Source organism: Pantherophis guttatus, chromosome 1 (assembly GCF_059756535.1).
Source record: "Pantherophis guttatus breed Tessera chromosome 1, ASM5975653v1, whole genome shotgun sequence".
NCBI lineage: Eukaryota > Metazoa > Chordata > Lepidosauria > Squamata > Colubridae > Pantherophis > Pantherophis guttatus.
Window position 1 is genome coordinate 229,213,197 of NC_142063.1, and position 27,078 is coordinate 229,240,274.

The following is a 27,078-nucleotide window of genomic DNA, read 5'->3' on the forward strand; positions in this document are numbered from 1 at the left end:
GGAAGGATCCCATGTCCTCCTTTTTGTCCTCACGTCCTTGGTCCAGCAGGTATAGCCCTAAAAATTAAACATTGTCCATCTTTTTGAGCAGCTTTTCTCCAAGTTGCAGCACTTCCCTACTAAGCACTAACAACAAAGCTCTCCATTCTGCAACCTTAATTAATTTATTGGAACCAGCTAGTGGGCTTGGCTACTACCTGAAACTGACAAGACCTTAATCATTTCCATGCTGAAGGCTTTTGCCTACTAGTACTAGTACATTTCTATGATTTCTACTCTAGTACATTTCTGTGATTGAAAAACAGTGGTTCTCATGCTGAAAAAGTAATTTCACGTCCTGTAGGCCTAAGTATATTTTTCCCCAGCTTTTCACTGTAATTTTTATCATAGATGCCAAGGAAATTAAAGAGTTAATATGTCCTCTTTTGTCCCTCATTTAGCCTCCTTTCCAATTGTCTGTGCCCTCCTTTGCCTGTTCAGAAGTCCGATAATCCTTAATCTAGTCAGACTTTCTTATTACATTCATTTCCTCACCGAACAGACTTCTAGCAACTGCCTACAGTGGAAAAGAAGCATAAGCGCTTAAAATTACATATAGTCCTCAACTTGCGACCATAACTGAGTCCAAAACTTCTGTTGCTAAGTGAGATAGTTGTTAAGGGAGTTTTGCCCTGTTTTACGACATTTCTTGCCACAGTTGTTAAGAGCATCCCTGTAGTTGTTCCGTTAGTAACATGGTTGTAAAGTTAACCTGGCTTCCACAATGACTTTACTTGTCAGATCGCAAAAGGACCCTGGGACACTGCAACTGTCTTAGTTGCTAAACATCCAAATTTTGATCACATGACCATGGGGAGCTGCAATGGTAGCAAGTGTGAAAAATGGTCCTAAGCAGTGGTGCTATTCAGATGGTTCTATCCGGTTTGGGCAAAGTGGTAGCGGCGGCTATGGGAGGCTCCGCCCACCCTCCCGGACATCATCATGTCCCATTTTTGATGCTCTGTGCATGCACACGCTCCCTTTTGTGAACCAGTAGTGAAGGTAAGTGAATACCACCCCTGGTCCTAAGCTACTTTTTTCAGCATTGTTCTAACTTTGAACGATCACTAAATTAAAGGTTGTAAGTCAAGAACTACCTGTATAAGCACAGGCCTGGTGGCTCAGCAGACGAAAAGCATTGTGATTAACACCAGCTGTCTGCAATTACTGTAAATTTGAATCTCACCATGCTCAAGGTTGACTCAGCCTTCCATCCTTTCTAAGGTAGGTAAATTGAGGACCCAGTTTGTGGGGACAATAAGCTGACTTTTATAAATATACAAAAGTATGAAGGCTATTGCTTAATGCATTGTAAGCCACCCTGAGTCTCCGGAGAAGGGCAGCATATAAATCCAATTAAAAAAAAAAAATTCTGGCAGTGGCCAATATTACTGTTTTCAGCCTTGATGAATTGACTCTGATTTCTGGTAGAGCACCTGCTTAAGTGCATTAAAAATGGAGCTCATTGATGTATAAAGGTTGTTTGTGAGTCTACTTAGGATAGTTTAAGTGATTGGAGTCTACCTCTTCTTCCTGCACCTTCATCTGTCTGAGTAAGAGCAGGCAAGCACACCATTTACACTGACATCAATAGAGATCAGGGGTTACAGCGCAGGAGTGCAAAAGTGGACTGCAGAATTGTACCAAAAAATGTCAAAGCTAAATAATTAATATTTTATTGATAAGCATCAGTGGGCCTGAGAGATAAGTGATTAGCATAAGGCTGACAATGGCAGAGATGTTTATTTTAATTAGCAAGATTTAGTGGCTTCTTATGAAACAACTGGGAATTGAAAATCCTTGTCTATTTGCTGTAAATCACCCAGGGATCTGCTAATGGAGCCAGTTTAGTTTCTGTTCTTTTCTGTTTTTGAAAAGTCTATTCCTCCTGTTTACTATATGAATTTCAATGCTTTACCAGCACCATCTAGTCTGTTTGGCCTGGATTTAATTTTAATTTATTCATATCCCGCACATCACCAATGTTTCGATAGAAGTTTCATGAAGAATTTGAAAAACTTGGGAAGCTAAATAGATTGCAGTAGCATCCTCTAACCGTATCCCTACATCACCTTTTTTAACTTCTTAAAGAGGAAGGAGTAGGGCCATGCTTTAATGGTGCCCTCAGGCCTATAAGATAGTTTGAAATGGTAAGATGCTGAATGCTAATTTAAACATTTACACTAGGTTTAACTGAATAAATACCGTCTTGTTGAATTCACACATTCTTCAGCCATAATGACCTTCAGCCATAAAGTGGTTAGTTTGGCTTTGCCTTTTATCATGTGAGGCATGCCGCTGTATTTTATCAGCCAAAATGTATGAACCAGAAAGAACTGTGAACCCAAACATATGCAGTCAACATAACAAACCGTCATTAAGAAAGCTATGATGTATGATGAACTCAGTAAAGTCTCTGGGAAAACCTCATCAATTGGGTCAGCTAAAACAACGTTGATTTCTGAACAGAAAGCAGATTAAAATTAATCTAAATAATTCATTTGCTTCATGAGTTTTCAGAACTTCATTTGCCTTGGTTGCCCATTTCAATTAAAACTAGGATGCTAATCTTTAATTCCTCTTGTCTTAAGTATTGAGGAAAAGCTCTATTAATGTGTTTTTAAATGCATCCCTCTGCTGAAAGAGGGGAAGGCGTAGAATGTAATTAGTGAAAGTTGTGACATTAGGGACCTAGCCAGAAATAAAATGCAATTGCCCTTTGTCTCCACAAGTGCCCTACATACAAATGGTCACAGGAATAGGGATATTCATGAGTATCAACAACAAATTACGTCCGAAAGAATACTGGTTCTTTACATTCTTCATACTAAGTAATGGATTCCAGATAAGGACAGAGATAGAAGATTTTCACTCCTGAAGTACTTTACAAAAATGTCACAATAGGCTGTTGAGAGTTTTAAATCTTTTATGAAATAGGGTCAGGATATTAAAGCCTTCTTTTAATTAATTTTCATTTAAACTGCTTCAACTTGCTTAGGCATTTGGACAAAGAATGTAATATCAGAAGGTAGCACTGAAAAATGAGATGAAGGGGATAAACAGCAGAAGTTTTCCAGATTACTGGATTACTGCTGGAAACAATTTACATACATACATACATACATACATACATACATACATACATACATACATACCAGGGGTGGGTTTCAGCGGGTTCTGACCAGTTCTGGAGAACTGGTAGTGGAAATTTTGAGTAGTTCGGAGAACCGGTAGTAAAAATTCTGACTGGCCCCGCCCCCATCTATTCTCTGTCTCCCAAGTCCCAGCTGATCGGGAGGAAATGGGGATTTTGCAGTAACCTTCCCCTGGATTGGAGAGGGAATGGAGATTTTACAGTATCCTTCCCCTGGAGTGGGGTGGGAATGGAGATTTTGCAGTATTCTTCCCCTGCCATGCCCACCAAGCCACACCCACCAAGTCACACCATGCCCACCAAGCCACGGCCACAGAACCAGTAGTAAAAATTTTTGAAACCCAGCACTGATACATACACACACACACACACACACACACACACACACATATATATACACACACACACATATGCATACACATAGATATACATATTTCTCATTGGTATGTAGGCTGGGGTAGCTGGGAATTGCGATTCAAAGAAGCTGGAGAGCTTCAGAATATTTAGATTTATGAAGGAGTCCTTAGATGTAATGCAACATTTCCAAAGAGAGTCTTCTCATTCTAAATGCCTAACTAGATAGCCATTCTACTAATTACTGTTCAGTAAAGGACAGTGCCTTTAATTAAAATGTGCAACTGTTCCTTCATAAGATGTCACAAAGCTACAGCATCTGTTATTTGTGACATAACATCTTTGTAAGCCATAAATATATCCTTTGTAGAATATGCAGTACTGTCGTATTTTTTTTAAAAAACTCTGAAAGGATAAAGAACAAAACACTGTTGAAAATAAAATAACGAGAAAATTATGAATATATTATGTTTCTCTCCATTATTTTTTTCTGAGATTATAATAATAGCATGTCACTGTAACCAAAACCCATGTTTAAATCCTGTGATTAAAAAAAAAAAGACAAATTAGGTATATGGAAGGATGGATGGATTGATGGATGAATAGAGTTCATTTCACCTCCTTTCTTTCTGATCAGTAGGGCATTATCAGGAAAGAGAGAGAGTTAAGATAAGGTAGAAAAATGAAATACATTTTACAAAATTGAATACCCTATAATGGTAACTACATTACACTGAGATAATGAGCAATATGAATATAATTATTCCTTGTTCTTGCAATAGTTGTTAGGAAATGTGCTAACAATATTAAGCTCTTAAAATAGAAAAAAGACAGAAACGATTACCTATAAAGAGGTAAAGTGTGCAAAATTGTTGTACTGTTCAATATTTATTTGTTGTACTATTCAATATATTTACAAATGGATGAATATCACATCCTGATTTCAATAAGTGACTATATTTTATCAAAGGTCAAATTGTCCTCGTCCCATCGCATACTTTTACCCATTCTTTTATTTTACCTGTCAGCCTAATATCAACTGCATGAGAAAAGATGTACTTCATGAAACACATTGTAAACAGTTCTGCTATAGGAACTTTAATTTACAGTGGGGAACAGGGAGGTCCTTGAGAATGAACTAAAGCAATGATTTCAGCCAAGATTGCTATCCCTGAAACACATATTCTCAGAGTATCTGTCAGGCTTATCTCAAGAACAATGTAGAACAATCCAGACAGTGTTCAGCTCTTTAGTTGCTTACACACAATATACAAAATCTTGCCAGACTAAAACCTTACCTAACCCTAACCCTAACCCTTACTACTCTCACCCTAATGGATGCACCCTAGGAGATTCTAGAGAGTGGCCATCCTTACTTGTCCCTCTGTCTCCTATCCAGCTCCAGATTCTGCTGCCTCTTTTCTCTTCCTTGGAATGTGATCCCTCCTTCCTGAAGAAGCTTCTTGGATGAATAGAACAGAATAATAGAGTTGGAAAAGACCTTGGAAGTCTTCTAGTCCAACCCGCTGCTTAGGCAGGAAACCCTACACCGCTTCAGACAAATGGTTCTCCAATCTCATCTTAAAAACTTCCATTGTTGGAGCATTCACAACTTCTGGAGGCAATTCCTGGGAAACAGATGCTTCAACATAGTCCATCACAGCACCTCCCACTCTGTAGGCACTTCCACTCCCAGTCCTGAGATCATGGAAATGGTCTTTTCTGTTCTGTTTGATGCCACCTGATCCACGTTTGACAGCAGCGAGTGTCCCATTTTCAGAGCAGGACAGACAAGACAGAGAAAAGAAAAACTGGAAATAATTGGAAGATACTTCAAAAAGGTAGGGATGGAGAATGATGACTGTCCAAATTCAAAAGGTTAGGAGCAGTGGTGAAATCTAAAATCTGTTACTACCGGTTCTGTGGGCGTAGCTTGGGGGTGGGGTAATGTGACTGGGTGGGCGTGGCCAATTTTTTTTTTACTTTTAAAACCATTTTTTCTACAACATCTTCACAGAAGATCCCAGCTGAGTTGCCTGATTGTCAGAGGCATTTAAAAGAAAAAAAAAGGATTTTTTTCTTTTAAAAGCCTTTGACGATCCCAGCTGAGCCGCGTGGTCATCAGAGGCTTTCTTTTTTTACTTTTAAAAGCATTTTTTTGGCTGAAGAGGTTGAGAAAAAATGCTTTTAAAAGTAAAAAAAAAAAGCCTCTGATGATTGTGCGGCTCAGCCGGGCATTGGGGAGGGGCAGGGATTTTTGCTACCGGTTCTCCGAACGACCCGCCTCCATCGCTACCGGATCAGGCGATCCAGTCCAAACCCGGAACATTTCACCCCTGGTTAGGAGAAACAGCAATTTGGTCACTCCAATTCTAGCCTAAACCAAAATCAGGCAAATATATAACGTTACTACAGGAAATCCCTGAGTTATGACCACAATTAAGCAAGACATTTGTTAAATGAGTTTTGCCCTACTTTATGACCTTTCTTGACGCAGTTGTTAAGTGCATCACTGCAGTTTTAAGTTAGCAACACATAGTTAGCGTTAATGGCTTCCCCATTGTCAGAAGGCCGCAAAAGGGACCTTCACATGACCCCGGAATGCTGCAACAGTCATAAATACATGCCAGTTGCCAAGCATCCGAATGCTGCAATGGTTGTGAGTGTGAAAAATGTTCATAAGTCACTTTTTTTCAATTCTGTTGTAAGTTTGAACGGTGACTAAGCACGTTGTTGTCAATCGAGGGCTTCTTGTATTAACTTTGTTATATCAAACGTTTGGTGATCTAACCCTAAAGAATGTTTACTTGAGTCTATTTTAAAATCAGTTCTTGTTCCTGGTGAAAACAGCACGACTAAGAAAAAGTGAGGCAAACAGCAACCTTATCTGTTTGCAATCCAGGGACCCAGACAGACAACTTCTAATCACCTATTGCCATTTTTCATAAAGGAAAAGCCAGGCTTTCAATAATCCACATGCCAGTGTTACTGTTTTATGACTCTTTCTCTCTGCAAATTATTCTCACTGAAATAGTATTTATGATGTATTTTCCAGTTCATGCTAAGCAACGGAAGAACAAACGGGATTAAATGAGCAAAGTAGAAATTGTTGTAATTGTGGAGGGTATCTTTTATGAGTAAAGGAAGTTTAGAAAAGAATTAGTCCGATCAACAGGAATCAATAGAACAGAACAGAACAGAACAGAACAGAACAGAACAGAACAGAGTAGAGTAGAGTAGAGTAGAGTAGAGTAGAGTAGAGTAGAGTAGAATAGAATAGAATAGAATAGAATAGAATAGAATAGAATAGAATAGAATAGAATAGAATAGAATAGAATTGTTTATTGGCCAAGTGTGATTGGAAAACACAAGGAATTTGTCTTTGGTGCATACTGTGTGCTCTCAGTGTACATAAAAGGACAAGATATGTTCATCAAGAATCATAAGGTACAACACTTAATGATAGTCATAGGGTACAAATAAGCAATCAAATCATACTAGGAAACAATCAATATCAATATAAATCGTAAGGATACAAGCAACAAAGTTACAGTCATGCAGGCATAAGTGGGAGGAGATGGTTGATTTGACCTTGGCTGACTTAATGATCATCTTTGGTCGTATGGAGAGGCACATCAGTTGTCATGTTAGGAAAAATAGGAGATGGGTTCAGGAAGTCATTGTAGCTTTTGAAATGGTATACATTTTTTTGCTGTTATTATAGGCACAGTCTTCAATATATGAGAATGGATAACTGCTATTAGAATATTTTTTTTTTTTAATGCTGGACAACGACCATCGATATCATGAGTAAAAAAACTATAGCTCCAACACGAGTGATTATTCATCCTTCTGAACGTGAAACAGAAATGCTTTAAAGAGTTATTTGACCTCTTTTACTATTTTATCTCACAAGGCTCAAGGTTGATTCAGCCTTCCATCTTTCCGAGGTGGGTAAAATGAGGACCCAAATTGTTGGGGGGCAATATGCTGACCCGGTAAACCGCTTAGAGAGGGCTGTAAAGCAGTATATAAGTCTATATGCTATTGCTATTTTACTATATAGCATATCGTATCCTACCAATCCTTTATACTACCAACCATTTAGGACTGTATGTGTGTTGTGGCCCCGCCCTCTGAGCCTGTCCCATCGGAGGAAGAAAGCTCCGAGCATGAGGAAGAGGAGTCAGCCAGGCCTCCCTCTCCAGGCCCCTCCCCTCTGGCATTGTCTCAGGTGCCGGCCGAGGGAGAAGAGATTAGCAGGGAGACAGGTGGCTCGGATCAGAGTGACGAAGAAACATCATTCCTGGATGCACACCTCCGAAGGCGTGATAAACGATTGCAGCAGCTTAGGAGGCGTGCTAGGGATTAGAACTGAGTCACTGGACCACACCCCAGAGACTATATAATAGAGGGTAGTGGTCAGTGATCCTTGTGACGAACAAAACTAACCTTGGATAGTCACTAAAGCCTCGTTCGGAACTGCGGAAAGAAATAATTATTGTTGTCAGACATTTGGAAGCTGAGTATTTTATCTGTCTGTTTTTCTGTGAAAATAAAGGCACTTGGCAGACGGTGTGTCTATCGCTGCCAAGTCGGAGATAAAGAAACTGGGTGCGTTCCAAAGTGTTTCCTTAACCCTCGGCTGGCTGTGTTTGTGTGTGTGTGTGGACGGGGACAGATCAATGTGCTTCAAAAAAAATGACAAGGAAGCAGTGCTTTGGACATTCCGCTTTGTAAGTGCAGCACATTTTTGCTACTCGTTAAATTAGCCTGACATTGTTCCAGCATGTGTGTGAAAATGAACAATTCTAGTGCTTGACTTTGAAAATTGCATTGATTTAACTCCGTTGCATTGCCTTGACTCATCCCACCTTCTAAGTGGTTTCTAGGAAATAGATAGGCCGGTGGGGATGTCCTAGGCAGACAGTTGACAGAACATCTCGCTTCTCCCTGAAGTGAAGGAAAACACCTTGGACAAATGGGAGCACAGCACCTTCTGCTATTCTTGAAAGTAGTCTGTCCATAAGCTGTTGCTGCTTTAAAGGGTCCACTCATTAAAGTTTGTGTGATTTTTGAACGGTACCATCTTTTCCTGGCCTTGCATGACAGCTTGAAAAACATTGGGCTGCTTTAATGGAGAGCAAAGTCATTCAATGCTCATGTGAGGTATAAAGTACTTCTTTCAAGTCATTCTTGAAACAAGCCCAGCCTTGTAACTACCCTTCAGAGCCAGAGGGTGGATTTCATACTTTTATTACTCATTGATGGCTCTAAAAGTGTTATTTCATGAAACCTCAGTTCATTCACAGCATCCATTTTTCTTCATCGAAGCAATTTTAAAATCATTCATGTTATTTCACGACATAGTACTTGGAGTATCTCCAATGAATCATCTCCATTGAATCATAAAGTAATAATTATCCAAAAATGATAACCATTTGTAAAAATAAATAGGATAAAGTAGCGGTTGCTTGTATTATGTCCCTTAATGGATTTTCTAAAAACTGATTGATTTCTAGGGCCTCAGAACTATTCAGAAAGCTACTATCCTGAGTGCTATTAATTGATCAAAATGTGAAGCTAATTGTTCCATTTCTTTCTTCAGGGTAGACACACTTTAATAAATTATTACGGCAAACAACACAGTATTGCTAATTATTGATTCCAGATACATTAGCTAGGTGGAATGGGAATGACCTTCCAGTATCCATTAGTAGTACGCCAGATCAGACTTAGAAAAACACTCATAAATACACCGTAATATTTAACGAGTTGTTGACATGTTTTTAAATGCTACATTCAAATAATGGAAAATGGGAAGACTTCCTTCAGCTGCTCTTAATACATGTCGATTTGCCCTCACTAAATTTGGATAAAATTGTCTCTGCATATTTGAATATGGCAACGTTTTTACATTCTTATCATTAGCAGCAATTGTGCATATATGTCTTTTGTTATTCTGTTGTGCTTTCTTGAAAAGTGTGACTTTTCAAGTGTCAGGGCAGGATTTTATTTTATGCAATGAAGATTTTTTCCCCCTTGCTTGCTGAAACGGAATGCAGCCCTAAATAAATTTTGTGTGTGTTTGGAAACCCACCCACCCAATTTTTTATTTTATGAAATTGAGATTTCAGTTTTTATACACTACCATAAATGATGCTTTAATATTTTAGAATTTTTTAAAGGGACATTTTCCTGTTTACCTTGTGCTGCTGAGGCTTTTCCCTTCGGGTTTGTGGTTTTGCTTGCACATCTCATGTTCAGATTCTTCCACTGTTCCTCCTTCCTAGCCTGAAAAAGAAAAATTCAGGGATGAAATTCCTTCAGGAGGATCATCCCTTGGCATTGAACCAAAGTGGTACTAACCAGAGAGGCTGCAGAACACCCCCCCCCCAAAAAAAAGATAATGAAAAAAAAATAAAAATCCAACCATTGGTTTAACCATATTGTAACTAATGCAAGTATTGTTACACAGAGGTAGAAAATGTTCTCCACAATTTCTTCTTTGAAAAAACAGTCTGGGAAGTTCCCCTACTCACCCAACATCATAGAGCTGGAATCCCCAACCCCAGAACGAGTCCACGCAAGCAAGCGAAGCCCCATCCGCGAACATGCAGAACAGGCAGAAATTAACTTACCTTCACTACTGGTTCGCAAATGTGAGAGTGCGCGCAGGGCCTTCCGTGCATGCACAGATCATCAAAAACGGGACGTGATGACATCTGGGTGGGTGGGTGGAGCCTCCTGCAACCACCACTACCGGTTCGCCCAAGTCAGATAGAACCGGCTGAATACCAGCACTGATGCAGACCCATGAAACCACGCCCTGACCCAGTCCGTAGAAAAACTACTCTCCACAGAACTGGTCTGCAGTGCTCCAAAGTTGGGGGCCGCTGTCATCAAGTATTGAAAATTATGACTTTTTAAACACAGAAGGATATTTTGCCACAGAGTTATCATAGAAGGACAAAAGTCCTGCTGAATGTGAGACTTAGTGTCACATCAACCAGCATAGGAAAGTGCTCATAACTGATAATAAAACAACACGGGGTTCTGCAATCCAACGCAAATCTTCTTAAAAGTAAACCCAACTGATTTATTATCAAGGAGACATGCACAGGAACTCGGTTTTGCAGCATTTACAGAGATGTAATTCCAACTGCGTTCACTGGAATTAGCTTTCACGTAAGTGCGTCTAGCACTGCAATCTTGTTGAATAATTGTTGAAGGCAAATTTTACTTATTATGGGTTTTGATCAGTTAGCCTCTTCTGCTGGTGGAATCGTGTCCCATGTGGGCAACAAGACAGGGCCCTCCTGACGCCCCCCCCCCAAAAAAACTCTTAGAATATGTTCCAGAGAGTCAGGAGACCTGCTGGAAAAGGTTTGGGAGGCTGCAGAAAGAAAGAAGGAAAGGGGAATAACTGGATTTCACTCTCTAAGTATACTTTGATAGAAAACAGTTATAATTCTTGTCACTTTGCTTTGAAATTAAAACTTAACAGAAATTACAAATAGCAGCAGAAAACTAGACCCTTGGAACAGTGGTGGGTTGGCCCCGGTTCAGACCAGTTCACAAGAACCGGTAGTAAAACCGGCGGGAGGCTCCGCCCACTGGCCCAGATGTCATCATAGGTACAGAAGCCCGCAAGTGCACGTGCATGCACAGAAGCACACAAGCGCACACACATGCGCAGAACCACGCAAGCGCACACATATGTGCAGAACCATGCAAGCACACGCACACATGCAGAAGCACGCAAGCGCCACATGCATGCGAAGAAGCACACAAACAAAATAAGGATTAAAAATATTCCCATCCAGAAGCGAATCTGAGAGTGGGACATACTTTTTGTAAGCCTTTTTCTAAAAATTTCTCAGAATGATCTTTTCCAAAAGTCTTTTGGAAGTCTTCTTTCATGCAAAGATTTTGTTGATCTCTGTACGGGGTAAATTTTAATGTGAAATTCACTGGTTTAAACTGTTTTTATGGGATTTATTTTTATGATCGGGCTGTATTTTAGGGTTAGTGGTTGGCATTTTGGTGCCGTTTGGAGAAAAGCTGGTAATAAATAAAACAGTAAGCCCTGTGACAGATTTTGCTTTTTTGAATTATGTGATTCTTCACTCTGGCATAACTATTCCCTAACTATGAGAGTTGCTGCTTGAGTTTTAGATAACCATAGAGCGATAATCAAATGTATTATTCTTTCTCATAAAAAAAACCATGACAAAGCAGGATTATATTATGGCTTTTTTCTTACAGACCAATTTATTCTGGGCAAAATGTATGTTGTTGTTGATGATGATGATTTATCTGATTTAATAAATCTGTTTACCCAAAGAACTCTAGGCATCTGATTACAGCGCCCTGGTGGAGCAGTGGTTAAAAGGAGCTCTGGTGATTCAGCAGACTAAAGCACTGTTATTAACATCCACTTACATCTGCTGCCTGTAATTACTGCAAGTTCAAATCTCACCAGGCTCAAGGTTGACTCAGCCTTCTATCCTTTCTAAAGTAGGTAAAATGAGGACCCAGATTATGGGGGCAATAAACTGACTTTGTATAAAATATACAAAAGTATGAAGGCTATTGTTTAGCGCATTGTAAGCTGCCCTGAGTCTCCAGAGAAGGGCGGCATATAAATCAATTTTTTTAAAAAAAATGCGGTACTGCAGGCAAAGTCTGTCCACATCCTGGAGTTTGATTCTGACAGGCTCAATGCTGACTCAATCTTCCATCCTTCTGAGGTCGGTAAAATGAGGACCCAGATTGTTGGGGGCAATATGCAAATAATGTTTACATTGTAAACTTCCCAGAAAATGCTGTAAAACACTATGGGGCTAAAGCAACTATTTAAGTCAAGCGTGACAGCTCCTCCTGTTCTCCCAACCCGGACCTGAGACCAGAGGTAGGTTTTTAAAGCTTTTTAGAACTCCAAGAGAAATGATGCTATCCATGATAATGATGATGATAATGAAGAAAATGACTTGGGGTGACATGATAGCAATCGTCCAATATTTGAGGGGCTGTCACAGAGAAGAGAGGGTTGATTTATTATCCAAAGCACTTGAGGGCAGGACAAGAAGTAATCAATGGAAACTTAACAAAGAGATATCCAACCTAGAATTAAGGAGACTTTTCCTGACAGTGAGAACAATTAATCAGTGGAACAGTTTGTATCCGAAGGTTCCAGGTCCTCCATTAATGAAGGTTTTTAAGAAGAGATTGGACAACCATTTGTCTGGAATGATATACTGCTTGTGCAGGGGGTTGGGCTAAAAGACCTCCAAGGACTCTTCCAACTCTGTTATTCTGTATTCTGTATGATTAAATGCTATAAAGGAAATGTTTACACTAAGGAAGTATTAAAAACTAGGAGACATTTTACTGTAGGACCGGTCTATGTATTTAAGATGGGAAGCGTCTATAAATTTTCTAAATAAATTAATAAATTGCTGCTCCAGCCAGCTGATTAGCTGTGGATACTAAAAACTAAACCTGTGGGGATGAAAAAAATGGTAGACTTTTCTCTAGACAACAGATAAGTAACAAATTTACTCTGCATTATTAGTAAGAAAACTGACAACATTATGTTGCCTCATAATATATAGCAACATTATCACTGTCCTAATATTACCTTTTCCTACTCCTGTGTCCCCATAAACTAGTTGCAATAGGATGGGCTCCAAGTAGATTATTCAATAAAAGCTCTAACTATGTTCACATTATATTTGAAAAAGCAAAAATTGCAACCCAAAGAAATACCTCTCTACAGCAGCTTTGACATCATGTGGCCTATTCTGTTTAGGACTTGAGTACATCTCCCCATGCAAGTAGCAAAAGATATTTCTACAGCAAATAGCTACAGCTACAGCTACCTGTAAAAAGATCAACAGCATCAACTATCAGGAAGCCCTTTAACAAATACCAAAGCTATATTAAATAACTGCCCAAGATAAAATGATAGATGAAGAATTATAACTCCTAATGTTTATATATCAGTAAAGTTGCTAAACAGATTGGTTTTTTTAAGACAAGAAATGCAAAGTATTGTCTGTAAAGCACCTTTGAGCAGGGGTGAAATGCTCTGGATTCGGACCGGGTCGCCCGATCCGGTAGCGATGGCAGCGGGTGGTTCAGAGAACCGGTAGCAAAAATCCCTACGCCCCCACCCCCCACCATGCCTAGCTGAGCCGCACAATCATCAGAGGCTTTTTTTTTTTACTTTTAAAAGCATTTTTTCTACAACCTTCCGACGAAAAAATGCTTTTAAAAGTTAAAAAAAAGCCTCTGATGATCGCACAGCTCAGCTGGGATCGTCAGAGGCTTTTCAAGGCATTTTTTTTCTGCAACCTTTTGGCCGAAGAGGTGGTAAAAAAAATGCTTTGAAAAGCCTCTGACGATCCCAGCTGAGTTGCCTGATTGGCAGAGGCTTTTCAAAGCATTAGAAAAAATGCTTTGAAAAGTTTTAAAAAAAAAAGTTGGCCATGCCCATCCAGTCACATTACACCCACCCCCCACCAAACCACGCCCACAGAACCGGTAGTAACAAATTTTACATTTCACCCCTGCCTTTGAGATTCCAAATGAGTTTTGCCGAGCAGGCCTGCATAGATTAGGCTTGTCAGAAGTATTCAATCTTTCAACATCCCTTGTTTAAGAAAAGAATTTGTATGAAAAAGCAAAGGATTGGCACATACTAAATAAATAGTCCTGAAATATTCAGGATATGATACAGACATGATCTCTGTGTCAAAAAAACCCACAGTATATCTACATTCCCCTTTTTGCTGGCACCTCCTCCCCAGACGATTGTGTGATAGAATGGATACACTGGCATGCTATCTTATACAAAAAAGGAATATTTTAGTGGTCAGAGATTACATTTAATAATTGGGGAGTAGGATACCACTTTACTGATTAATTAGGCTGGAATTTTGTGGATTTTTTTTCTGTTGGGGCAAAATTTTTGTTTGTTGATCTTTGTTAAATCCCTTTTGAACTCTTAGAACTTTTGAATGTCTTCTCCGAAAGCTGAAATTCAGCAGTGGAATCTACCAGGGAAAGAAAGGGGTTGCTACCCACTCACTAGGCCATCTTGATGATGGCTTGATGATGGGTTAGTGGCTTTCTTCTTTAAAATAAGAAGACAGTGATCACATTGCCTGAACCATGGTATGTTATGATTTTGTGTGTATCATACATACACACACACACACACTCCCAATGGAGTCCTGCTTTTTGTACATGGTAATGTGCAATATCAAAACCCTGAGAAATTACAATCAGAATAGATTGGTTTTTTAAAGAAAGCAAAAAGAAAATTCCTCCCCAACCCAATTGCAGTTCAGACAATTGGAAGCCATCCTAGACTAAGCACCACATTTTAATTATAATAAACTAATTCTGTGTCTTTCCTAGTTTCCCCCACTGGTGCCATTGCTTTCATTTGCATTACCCTGAATTGAGCTCAAGTGAGCAGTATTGTACTGAATTTGATACCGAGGCACCAAATTCACTGCTAAAATTAGTTCACAAAGATGGGATTTTGTCCTGTTTTGCTTTGCAAAGGGCTTCAGCTCCCTTCGGAAGGTGCAGGAATAGTGATGATCAAGACAGAAATTATTTTTTAAAGAAGTCTTTTCAATTGGGTTTCTTTTGGCCACCTTGGGAGATGAAACTGGTAGCTGTGCCAGTTCTGAATATTTTAGTGGCTTTTAATATCACTGAGAATAATATCCATTGGCAGTTATCTGAAGGACATTGTGTTGCAGTGGTTCTAATCCTTCCTGCCAGGACATGTCCAGAAGGTGCTACTGAGGGAAGAGAGTTCAACATCTATGCCGGGGGTGTCAAACTCAAGGCCCAGGTGCTGGATCTGGCCTGCCGGGTGCTTAGATCTGACCTGCAGGGCTGCCCTGGAAACAGCGAAGGACCTGCCCATGGTGCCTCTACCAGTGAAAACAGAGCTCAGGAGGGCCATGGGCTCCATTTTTGCTGGCAGAAGGTTGCAGGAGACCATCACAGCCAAAAATGAAGCTTGGGCAGGGCCGGATTTAGATGAAAAGAGGCCCTAGGCTATTCCACTTATGAGGCCCTTTCACCTATAGTGAAAGTGTAATTTTAATTTTGCTAACAATTTGAATGTAGGCCCCTCTTGATCTTGAGGCCCTAGGCTGAAGCCTAGTTAGCCTATAGGAAAATCCGGCCTGAGCTTGGGATCCCGTTTTTGCTGGCAGAGCACTCGGGCCACCACAGGTGCCCCCAACATGAGTGACGTTGAGCTGGCCATGCCCTCTCTGGCCACACACACCCCGGTTCCCCCAAGGTCAAACACAACCCTGATGTGGCCCTCAATGAAATTGAGTTTAACACCCCTGAGCTGTTGATTTCTGGTGTTTCACGGGTTTCTATCCTGTCTCCTATCGTCCCCCAGCAATTAGGTGGAGCTATGGACAGCAATGCCATTAGTATGCCAATAATACCTAGCACTACCACTCCCAACCCTGTGTCACCTGGAAAGTTATCAGTACCCTTGAATACATTGCTCAAATGGTCTGGATGAGGGAGAACAATCTGAGAAGATGGAGGTGTCACAATGAAAAGACAAGACTCTGGGAATGAATTGAAGCTTGAATTGGATGGGATCATAGTCTCCCAGAAAGAGCAGGTTCACAGTGGTTCTTGACCTCCAGTTCTCACTTGATTTGCAAGGACCTCTTGTGATGAGACCCATCATTGCAAGTATATCAACTCTGACTCTCCTTATTTTGGTCACACTTAATAGCAGGCATCGTCACTTTGGTTACACATTCCATCTCAACAATTACAGTGCACTTTATCTGGAGATACTCTTGAAAATGGCCAGCAATTGGAATGAGAACAAAATATGATGAATAGCCTGCTGGCTGGTGCAAGGTACAAGAATCATATGATGCATGTGCTGAGAGATTTTCACTGACTATTCATGTTCCACTGGGCACAATTTAAAACCCTAAAGAGTTTAGGGTCTAATTATCTGTGGTGCAACTTCTCCGGTATGAATCTACCAGGTTGCCTTAGATGTGTAGATCTAAAGATCCCTGTGCTGCTAGATGCTCAACTATCAGATTTTCAGGAAAGGATGCAATCAGGAAAATGGCACCCAGCCTTGGGAATAAACTTGCTAAGAGGTGATGGGATCCCACTCTTTCAATATATAGCAAGATGGTAAAAACACATCTCTTCCATCCAGCCTTTTAATAGTTAATTATTTTAATGACTGGTTTACTTTTTTTCTTTATTATTTCACAGCTTTTATAGCCGACTCAAGTCAAAGGACACATTACATTTTAAAAATAACTATAACATCAATAAATCAGAACATTTTCTTCACTTGCTGCCCCTTTCCCAAATGTAGACATCAATGATGTATATTTGGAGTTGAAGGCTTAGTAAAACAAAACTGTCTTCGGTTATCTTCTAAATGCTACGAAGGTTAATAATTTTAAGAATTCTTGCCTAATGAGGCCTTATCAACTGAGCTGAAAATACTGAGGTGGATCTGTGAGTGGCTGTGTTGTTCATACTTCATTATTAAAGAGGAGGCCTTTAAGTCACAAAGTATTGAGTTTCTCCTTGTAGCAGGAAAAAAGAAAGGCAGATTTGCTGTCACTTTTCTACCTTCCTCTCAGATTGCCAAGATCTGCCTTTTGAAGCCTCCAAACACTCAGCTGTCTTTCGAGACAGCTGCCTCATCTCATATGGTGTTTCCAGCAAGAGACCTGTGTTATTTTAACCGGGATGGCAGCATTTCATATTATTATCCAGAACAATGGTAATGGCGGCAGATCTGCTTTAATAAGGCTTTTGTTAATACAAGGAATTGCCACCCAGCCCGAACAGATCCAGGAAGACATACAATATTTTAAGAAAAGCATAGTAAAAAGGAGTGCACAACTTCTGGCCACAGAGTCACCAGTGTCCCTCAAAAGTTATAATCCTGAGAAGTTGTCCAAAACTTAACATTGAATGGCATTAATGGAGAGTAATCATATTCAATCATTTCATTTCATTTTGGCATTTCAGTATAAACCAAATCAGTTCTTTTCTGGCCCCCTCTACTCTTTTCTCCCAGCTCTGCCTATTTTTTGGAAAGCATTCTCAGAATGCCACCCCAAGGCTTTGAACCCCCAAAGATCTGGATATTCTGGTCAGAAATATCTACAAGAGCAGGGGTCCCCAATCCCTGGTCCTTGGACCAGCACCAAGCCACAGCATGCCAGAAACTGGGTTGCGCAAACAAGTGAAGCTCCATCCGTGCGATGCAGGCAGCACACGAAACCACACCCCCTCTGGTCTGTGGAAAAACCTCTCTCCACGGAACCAGTCCCTGGTGCCCCAAAGGTTGTAGGCTGCTGTACAAGAGGGCATGGGAGGCAAGTGACAAAATTATGAACTGAGTTAGGACTGAATCAGTAGTGGGTTGCAAAACTCGTCGCTACCAGTTCGCTCATGTGTGAGCGCTCGCTTGCACACACACGCAATGCTTCTATGCATGCGCAGAAGCATCCGGCATCGATGGGCGGAGCCTCCCACTGCCGCCGCTACCGGTTCGCCGATCCAGGCAGAACCAGTAGCAACCCACCACTGGACTGAATTATGATGACCTGATACAAATCACATGACTTACCTATGTCCATCCAAAATCAAGATGCTACTTTTTTTGTACTATCAAGATAGTACAAAAAAAACAGGGGTGTTGTTATCTTGTCACCATGCTATAGCATCATTTTTTCATGACTGCAGCCAGCTCTAGAAACCTATGTCCCCAATATAAAACAAGGCACTGAAACCATTAGAAACCCACACTTTCTAAATGAGGCAATAGAACCGTTGATCTGCTCCTCGCTTGTCACATGTATCTCTTAACAGCTCTATGTTCTTAACATAACAACAACAACAACAACAACTTTATTGTCATTATATGTATATACACAGTATACCCATACAACAAAATTCACTTAACACCCAAAGACCAGGTCCAACACACATAACAATCCCCAAACACACCCCCACCCACCACAATTCCCCACCCCTAAACCACCCAAACATCCACACAACAGACCAAGTAATGCTGTCCAACAGCTCACTGATGGTGGCCCTTTAGTTCATTGTTGAGTGCAATTATAGCTCTGGGATAAAAACTGTTCAGAAAATGTGTGGTCCGAGTTTTAATAGTTTTTACATCTACTTCATACAGAAAACTTCTAAAGAAGCATTGTTAACCTGGTGCCCTCCATGTGCCAAGCAGGACTTCAGATATTTTTTGAATGGAACGCTATCATTATGTTTGCAGTTCAGGTCATCAAATAGTATTCATGAAGAAATCCCAATTATGTGATATCAAATCAATTTAAATTTGAAATATAACTGGGCCTTGATTAAATGTTTGCTTCTCTTATTCCAAATTGCATGTTTTGCATCCTTTTCAAGCCCTACTTCTGGTTACAGTGTCACCAAATTAACTAAATGTGTGCTGTGGTTGGCTTAGCTAAATATCTATTTGCTGGAATTAATTGCCTGTAAGGTTACGAAGCCTTACGCTTTACACAAATTCATTAGTTTGCCTGCTCCATAAACTCCCCAGAATATCTACTAATGGAAAGCCATTAAATGAAGTAGCAGCTGTGGTCAACAGATCCCCGCCTCCGCCAGATGAGGGTGAGGACCACATCCCACCCCTCGCGCATGAGAAAGTAAGGTCAGGGAAGATGATAAAGACTAAACCTGTGGCTTCATATATCTCTAGCTTGTTAGAGAGCCTGCTCAGCTTCTGTTATTTTTATAGCAAGGGCCTTCCTTGTCCATTTATTCCTGTATATTTTATAATAATACAACCACGGATTTTTAAAAAAAACTTTAATTGTAGGTGCCTGCTTGGTACTGCCAGTGGTGACACTGGCCAGATCTATGGAGACGCTAAGCAGAGGAGGAATACTTACAACCCTGGAATGGAAGGGTTGGTGAGATGGGATTGGTTAATTTTAGCTTGCTCTTCCTGATGATGTCAGGTCAAGAGGTGAATTGTTCACATGGGTGTGTGCCCCCCTATCCCTGATATTTCCTAGGTCTGTCTGTCTGTCTGTCTGTCTGTCTGCCTATCTACTACCTACCTACCTATCATCATCATCATCATCATCATCATCATTTAACGACCCCATAATCCCTTGCGGGGTGGAGTCTGGGCAACTGAATGGAGCTAGCAGAGCGTTTAATGGCCGGATGCCTTTCCTGTCACCAATGCGGAGCTTTGGTCAGAAGATATATTCTCATTGTGCCCAGAGAGAGAAATATCTGCCTCTACCTAGGATTGAACTCACAGCCTCCTGATTGTAAGGTGAGAGCTCCACCTCTAGGCCACCGCACCACTCGTCTATCTATCTATCTATCTATCTATCTATCTATCTATCTATCTATCTATCTATCTATCTATCTATCTATCTATCACATCAAATGTTCATATCCAGGAACCCTGGAACCTGCACTGTATATCAGACATTAATACAAAGCTATTTCACTAGAAGAGTACTCCACTTCTCTGCTCACAACAGAATACCCTATGCCACCAGGCTTGAAATTTTGGGCTTAGACAATTTAGAACTACGCCGCCTTCGGTCTGACCTAAATGTAGGACAAAAAATTATCTGCTACAACGTCCTACCTGTCAATGACTACTTCAGCTTCAACCACAATCATACTTGAGCACACAATAGATACAAACTTAAGGTAAACCGCTCCAAACTCAATTGCAGAAAATACGACTTCAGCAACAGAGTGGTCAATGCCTGGAATTCACTACCTGACTCTGTAGTTACATCCCCAAACCCCCATAACTTTAACCTTAGACTGTCTACTGTTGACCTCACCCCATTCCTAAGAGGTCTGTAAGGGGCGTGCATAAGCGCACCAACATGTCTATCCTCCCTGTCCTACTGTCCCCATTTATTGGTATCCATTTCCTGTATTCATAACAGGGGTGGGTTCTAAATTTTTTTACTACCAGTTCTGTGGGCGTGGCTTGTTTTGTGGGTGTGGTTTGGAGGTCATGTGACTAGGTGGGCATGGCTAGCTGGTCAGAGTCATTTCTGGAAGGTCCTCACACTTACGACCAGTCCTCGCACTTACGACCTGACTCATTTGTTTGCTTTTAACACTGATCAGCTGTAGGACGGCCCTTTGAAGCCCCGCGGCAAGAGTTTAAACAGTTTTTTTCCCTCTAGTCATCAGCTGGGACTCAGGAAGCAGCAATAGGTTGGGGGTGGGACCAAATAAACGGTAAGAATAACGTGGGGGGTGGGGGGGTGGGAGGGCAGGGGGGGAGAACCAGTTCGGTGACGTCATATCGTCACCGCTACTGGCTCGGCCAAACCAGACCGAACCGGGAGGAACCCACCACTGATTCATAACCATGTTTATACTTATAAAACATTTATTCTGCCAACTAGTTCATAGAATTTGGATCCAAGCCTGGGGCTGCATCCAACCACATACTTCCTGTAGCAAATACAGTTAAGTCTATTGCAGTGGTCCCCAACCTTTCTGGCACCAGGGATCGGTTTTGGAAGAAAAATGGTCTTCTGTGGACTGGGGAGAAGGCTGATGGTTTCTCACGCAACCTAGATTCCGTCCGTGCATGCGCAGATGAAGCTTCGCTCACTCGCGCCCCACCCACCCCCGCTTGCATGGCCCAGTTCATAACAGGCAACGGACCAATACTGGTCCGTGGCCCAGGGGTTGGGGACCCCTGGTCTATTGTATTCTCATATGTCCTGGGTTATTTGCCCCTCTCTTAATCTACATCTAGAGCAGCTTTTATTTTGGTATCTTGATTGCCAACTGTTCTTTAGTGTTTTCAGACAGGGGTCTTTCTCATTTCTGCAGCTGGTAGGGACTCAAACTCTTTTACTCAGATCAAATACCCATTGCTGAGATAGAGGCAGTCCTTTGCAGCACGTTACAATCAGACTGCCATGCCAAATCACACGTTCCGTGGAGTTGCCTATCTATAGAGCACCACAATGGATACATTTTAAAAAAAATTCTTTGAAGTAATCTCATTAAGTTATTCCTTCACGATCTCAACATTTCTCATACACACATAACTGTAGAGGACCAGTATGCTTCAGTGTGGACTAGATTTCTGATAATAAAGTATCTCCTGTTTCATTAAAAAAAAAAGGAAATAAGAGAGAGATAGGACACAATGTATTACTAAAGCTTAATTTAATACGCCTCTTTTCAGAAATCCTGTAATAATTAAATGAGAGGGAAAAAAGGAAACAATAGAAATTGCTGACAGCGGGAAACAATGGGAATATGCTACCTACTAAATATATCATCCATTATTTAAAATGCGCTGTTTTAAACAATGTATGTGAAATAAACTATAACTCTCAAACAAAATAGTGTTCCTATAAATCTGGAGCTACTAGGTCATCAGGACTACACTAGGAATACAGTCATTTGGAAATTGTTGTTTTGTTGTTGTGACCCAGGCCCAAGTAGGTATTATCAGACACAATCAGTTTGAAACAAACAGACGTTATTAGAACAGCTGAGAATTAACTCATTCTTAATAACACAATTCTTCAGCCTTATCACCAACCTTCGTCTAATTAGGCAACCTGCCAAAGGCTTTTCTTGGCAAAAGTTCAGAAGTAGAAGACGCCGACAAGAAATAAATGCAGCAAGACAAGAAACAAATCTATCAACGTTGTTTTCCGACAAAGAGCCCAAGAGCCGTTGCTGGTCTTTTAAGCCTTATGGGAGGGGCCAATTTTCTCTTGGCCTTACTCCAGAGTCATCCTCTTTGCTTTAGCTGCTCTTGCCTTCTGGCAGTTCTTCTCATGTGTGCACTAGGAACAGGCTCCTCCTCTGTCTCTCTGCTGTCAGCCTCTGGAGGCTCCGGAGTCTGCACATCACTCCCAGATGGCCCTGGCCCAGGGGTGAAATCTACATTTTTTTGCTACTGGTTCTGTGGGCGTGGCTTAATTAGTGGGCGTGGCTTGGTGGTAAGGTGACTGGGTGGGCATGGCCAAGTCAATGTCACTTCTTTGCCCTTTTTTAACCTACAAAACACAACACAACACAACTGGCTCACCCACAATGTAAAAGCAGCTGTGCTAGACCTAAAATGGCCCCTGCAACAAGCAGGAACCTCACACAGCCACAAAAAGCCCAAAAAACCAACTTTCACACTTTACACACACAAAATTCCACATACAGCTTTGTGAGATTTTGTGTGTTTGTGTAGTTAGAGTGAAACACTACAGAAATACTACAAAAACCTCAGGTTACCGTCAGCCAAACAATGTAGACTGGCGACCCCCGGGGGGAGAGCCTTCTCTGTGGGGGCCCCTGCCCTCTGGAATAAATTACCCCCGGACATATGAAGGATCCCCGACCTCCGCGCCTTCCGTCGTGCAGTGAAGACCCTGTTATTCCAACAAGCCGCTCTGATGGGATAAATGATTTTAATTTGGTTTTAATGGGGTTTTAAAATTGGTTTTAAACTGAGAGTTTTAAATTCGGCCTATGATTTAATTATTTTTAATCTGCTTTTAAATTCTATTTTGTACATTGTTTTTATTATGGCTGTTCACTGCCCTGAGTCCTTCGGGAGAAGGGCAGTATATAAATTAAATAAATTAAATAAATAAATAAATAAACACACTAAATCTCAGAAAGCTGCACAAATATTATTTTATTTTAATTTATTTTTATTTTTATATATAAGCAGCTAAATTTAAAACTTCCTAAACTTTAAATGGCTAGGTCTAAAAAAAGAACAACTAAAAAAAAAAACCCAATTAACTATTTTTTTTAAAGCTCCCAAGGGGAAAAAACTTACCCAATAAAACAGGGGTCTCCAACCTTGGCAACTTTAAGACTTGTGGACTTCAACTCCCAGAATTCCTCAGCCAGCTTTGCTGGGAGTTGAAGTCCACAAGTCTAGGCAGGAAGGCAGGCAGGCAGAAAGAGCTGCTCACCGATGAGCTTGATTGCAGGCAGGGAGATTCAGTTGCTTGCTGATGCATGGATTGCGATTGTTATGCGATCAGCTGCTAAGATAAGCAAGCTGGAGGCTGGGAGGGGGGGGAGAGAAAAAAAGAAACTTTTTTTCTTTTACATGGCTCTGGCGATCCAAGCTGAGTTGCCTGATTAGCAAACAACTCAGCTGGGATCGTCAGAGCTTGGCTGGTCAGAGCCATTTAAAAGAAAAAAAAGGCTCTGATGATCGCAGGGCTCAGCTGGGCATGGGGGGCGGGGGCAGGGATTTTTGCTACCAGTTCTCCGAACTGCCCACTGCCATCGCTACCTACTCGCCCGAGCCGGTCCGAACCGGGAGCATTTCACCCCTGCCCTGGCCCCATCTCTGCCTCTGATGCAAAGCCCTCATCCGGGCCTTCCCCAGCCTCCAGGACTGGCCCATGTTCTTCCTCAGCCTCCTCACTGTCTGACTCCGCTGCCAGCTCCGCAAGCTGTAGTACCACAACAGTAGTATTCTTTTTCTTTAATATGTGTGCTTTGGGGGAAAAATCATGTAAAGAACATATACATACATGACCAATCGCAATTATATAGACAAAATAGCTCCATTAAGGATGGGTATAAAATTAGGTCTGGAGAAATATATTTAAAATGCATAGATGAATAAATCATATACTATATAAAGTGTTATAAATACTGTCAATGCCGGTTTAATAAAATTAGTATTTCAATTGCAGTGCAGGCAGGCTAATAAATTCGTACGAAGCATAAGACTTGTAGCCTTTCGGGCAATTAAGTGAAATAAATAGATATACAGCTAAGCCAACCTCAGTACTCAAGTTAGCTAATTTGGTGACACTGCGACCAAAGGGTTTGGAAAGGATATAAATATGCAGTGTTAATACAAGCAAGCATTTGGTCAGAAACAATTATAGTTCACAGATAACTCATATAACTGGGATATCTTCATGAGCTCAGTTAGATGGCCCAAACTGTGTGATTTTGTTATTCAGACAAACTTACATATACATCTGCTATACTATTGCTTTCCAGTATAAGCAACATTATGTCCAGCACATTAAAAAGAATAGTAAGCAAAACACTTCGGACCCTGGAGATAAGGGAAAAGAAGAAGAAAAATAACTAAAGCTACCTTATATTAACACCTTTCGCTCCATTCTTTCATCCTTTACTTTCTTTGGAAACCATCCTTCTTTCAACATATTGATATCCTATTCGTATATCCTATTCATATGCTATTCGTATTAATTTCCCATTCATAGGAGTAGTCCTCGACTTACAACCACAGTTGAGCCCCAAATTTCTGTCACTAATCAAGACCATTGTTCAGTGACTGTTGACCTTTGGAGGGAAGAATCATTTAGACAGTGGTGAAATGTAAAATTTGTTACTATCAGTTCTGTGGGCATGGTTTGGTGGTGGGTAATGTGACTGGGTGGGCATGGCCAACTTTTTTTATTTTTACTTTTAAAAGCATTTTTTCTACAACCTTTTCGGCCGAAGATGCTTTTAAAAGGCTCTGACAATCCCAGCTGAGTTGCCTGATCATCAGAGACTTTTGTTTTCTTTTAAAAGCATTTTTTTCTATCAAAGGCGCTGACGATCCCAGATGAGCTGCATGATCATCAGAGGCTTTTTTTTTTACTTTTAAAAGCATTTTTTCGGCCGAAGAAAGAATGCTTTTAAAAGTAAAAAAAAAAAAGCTTCTGATGATCGCGTGGCTCAGCTGGGCATGGGGAGGGGACAGGGATTTTGCTACCCTGCTACCACCTGCTGCCATCGCTACCGGATTGGGCAATCCGGTCCGAACAGGGAGCATTTCACCCCTGCATTTAGGGTTAGGGTTATTTCCCCTAGAACTCGGAGAGGAAAATGGATGTAACCAATGAATTCTTGCACATCATTATGCTTAGAAATGTGCTGACTTTTTGAGTCCACGTTTTCTTGCTTTCAAGATATAATACATGGGAAAATCCCATTGAAGGGAAAACTCATTTAGAGTTAGGTCCCTATGAAGTCAGAGAGGAAAATGGATGTCGCCAGTGAATTCAGAGTGCATCGGTATGCTTAGAAATACGCTGGCATTTTGAGTCTTTTCTACCTTTTCAAGTAAAATAAACAAAAATATTCCCTTGGAGGGTAAAGCCACTTGAGATCCACATGAACTTGGAGAGAAAAACGGATGTTGACATCCATTTTGCTATCTGAGTTCATGGGGAGGTAACCCTAATCCTAAATGGGTTTACCTTCCAGTGGCTTTTTTCTATGTATTTTACCTGGAAAGTTGACTTTTTGGCTTATCTAGGTTTCCTGGGAATATGCATGGGAAAGTGCCATTGTATGGAAACCCACTTAGGGTTAGGGTGAGGTCTCCATGAAATCGGAAAGGGAAATGGATGTGGTGAAACAATTTGTTGCATATCTGTAGGCTTCGGAGTGCTTTACTTTTCGATTCGTCCCTGTCTAGGTTTCCTGGAGTAATGCCATTTGAGCCCAAACCCAATTATGGTTTGAGTTGACCCAACGCAATTGTACATTTTACACAAATATGGGGGTTTGGTCGATTTGCATGTTAAGGTGAAAAAGAAGAAAAATTGGAATACACATCCTCTAGTTTGCTGGTTTGTTTAATGCAGAGAGCCTATAAAGACTGGGAGGTCTAAGCTTCTCAACCATTTGAATGGTAAAAGTGTCATGATGCCTCTGGTCTAACTTGGTGGCAGAGTTGTCATCTGAAGGGGGAATTTTGTGCAGGCTAGGTGCAAGGTTTAACTGCTTCTCTGAGTATATAGAGCACATTTGCTTTCTGGCAAGGTTCAGTCATGGAGTGCAATGGCCTAGGGCAAAAAGAATCAAATTTACGGTGTGCTTGAAGGTATTTACGGAAGCATGTTTTCCTATATTTATGTACTATGAATTCATTTTGCCATGGACAAATACAGAAAGAACAAAAGACCCAGAGATAAGGAAAATCCTATTAAATTCAACAGCTCTCCCCTCTTATGTTATGTGCTGAAGGACTGCTGCTTAAGAAGTTATATTGGAGCCATCATACATTTTGGCCTTGATTCTGTTCAGATAAAGCTCTGTTTGTTTTTATTTTTGCCATTTTAAGACAGCATCACAGTTTGTGTAATCTGAAGCTACATTTTTTAAAAAACCACAATGCAGTTGCATTCAAGAGTTAAAATGTTATTAGCGTCAGGGAGACTGTTCCAAATTTCACCCACTGTGATCTAAATAATTGTTCTTTGTGCATGCCTTTGCTTGGGAGTATGCGCCACTGGACATAATTTGACAGATTTCATTGGGTCGTCCTGAGAAATATTTTTAAAAACAAGTTTATGCATAAAATCCAATTGATTTGGGGTGGGTGGGTAAAGCAGATGGTTTTTCGACGGTAGCTTCTGTTGGAATGCATGATCAAGTTACTGATGTTGTGGAAAATATGGCTATTCACTTGTTGCCAGGAC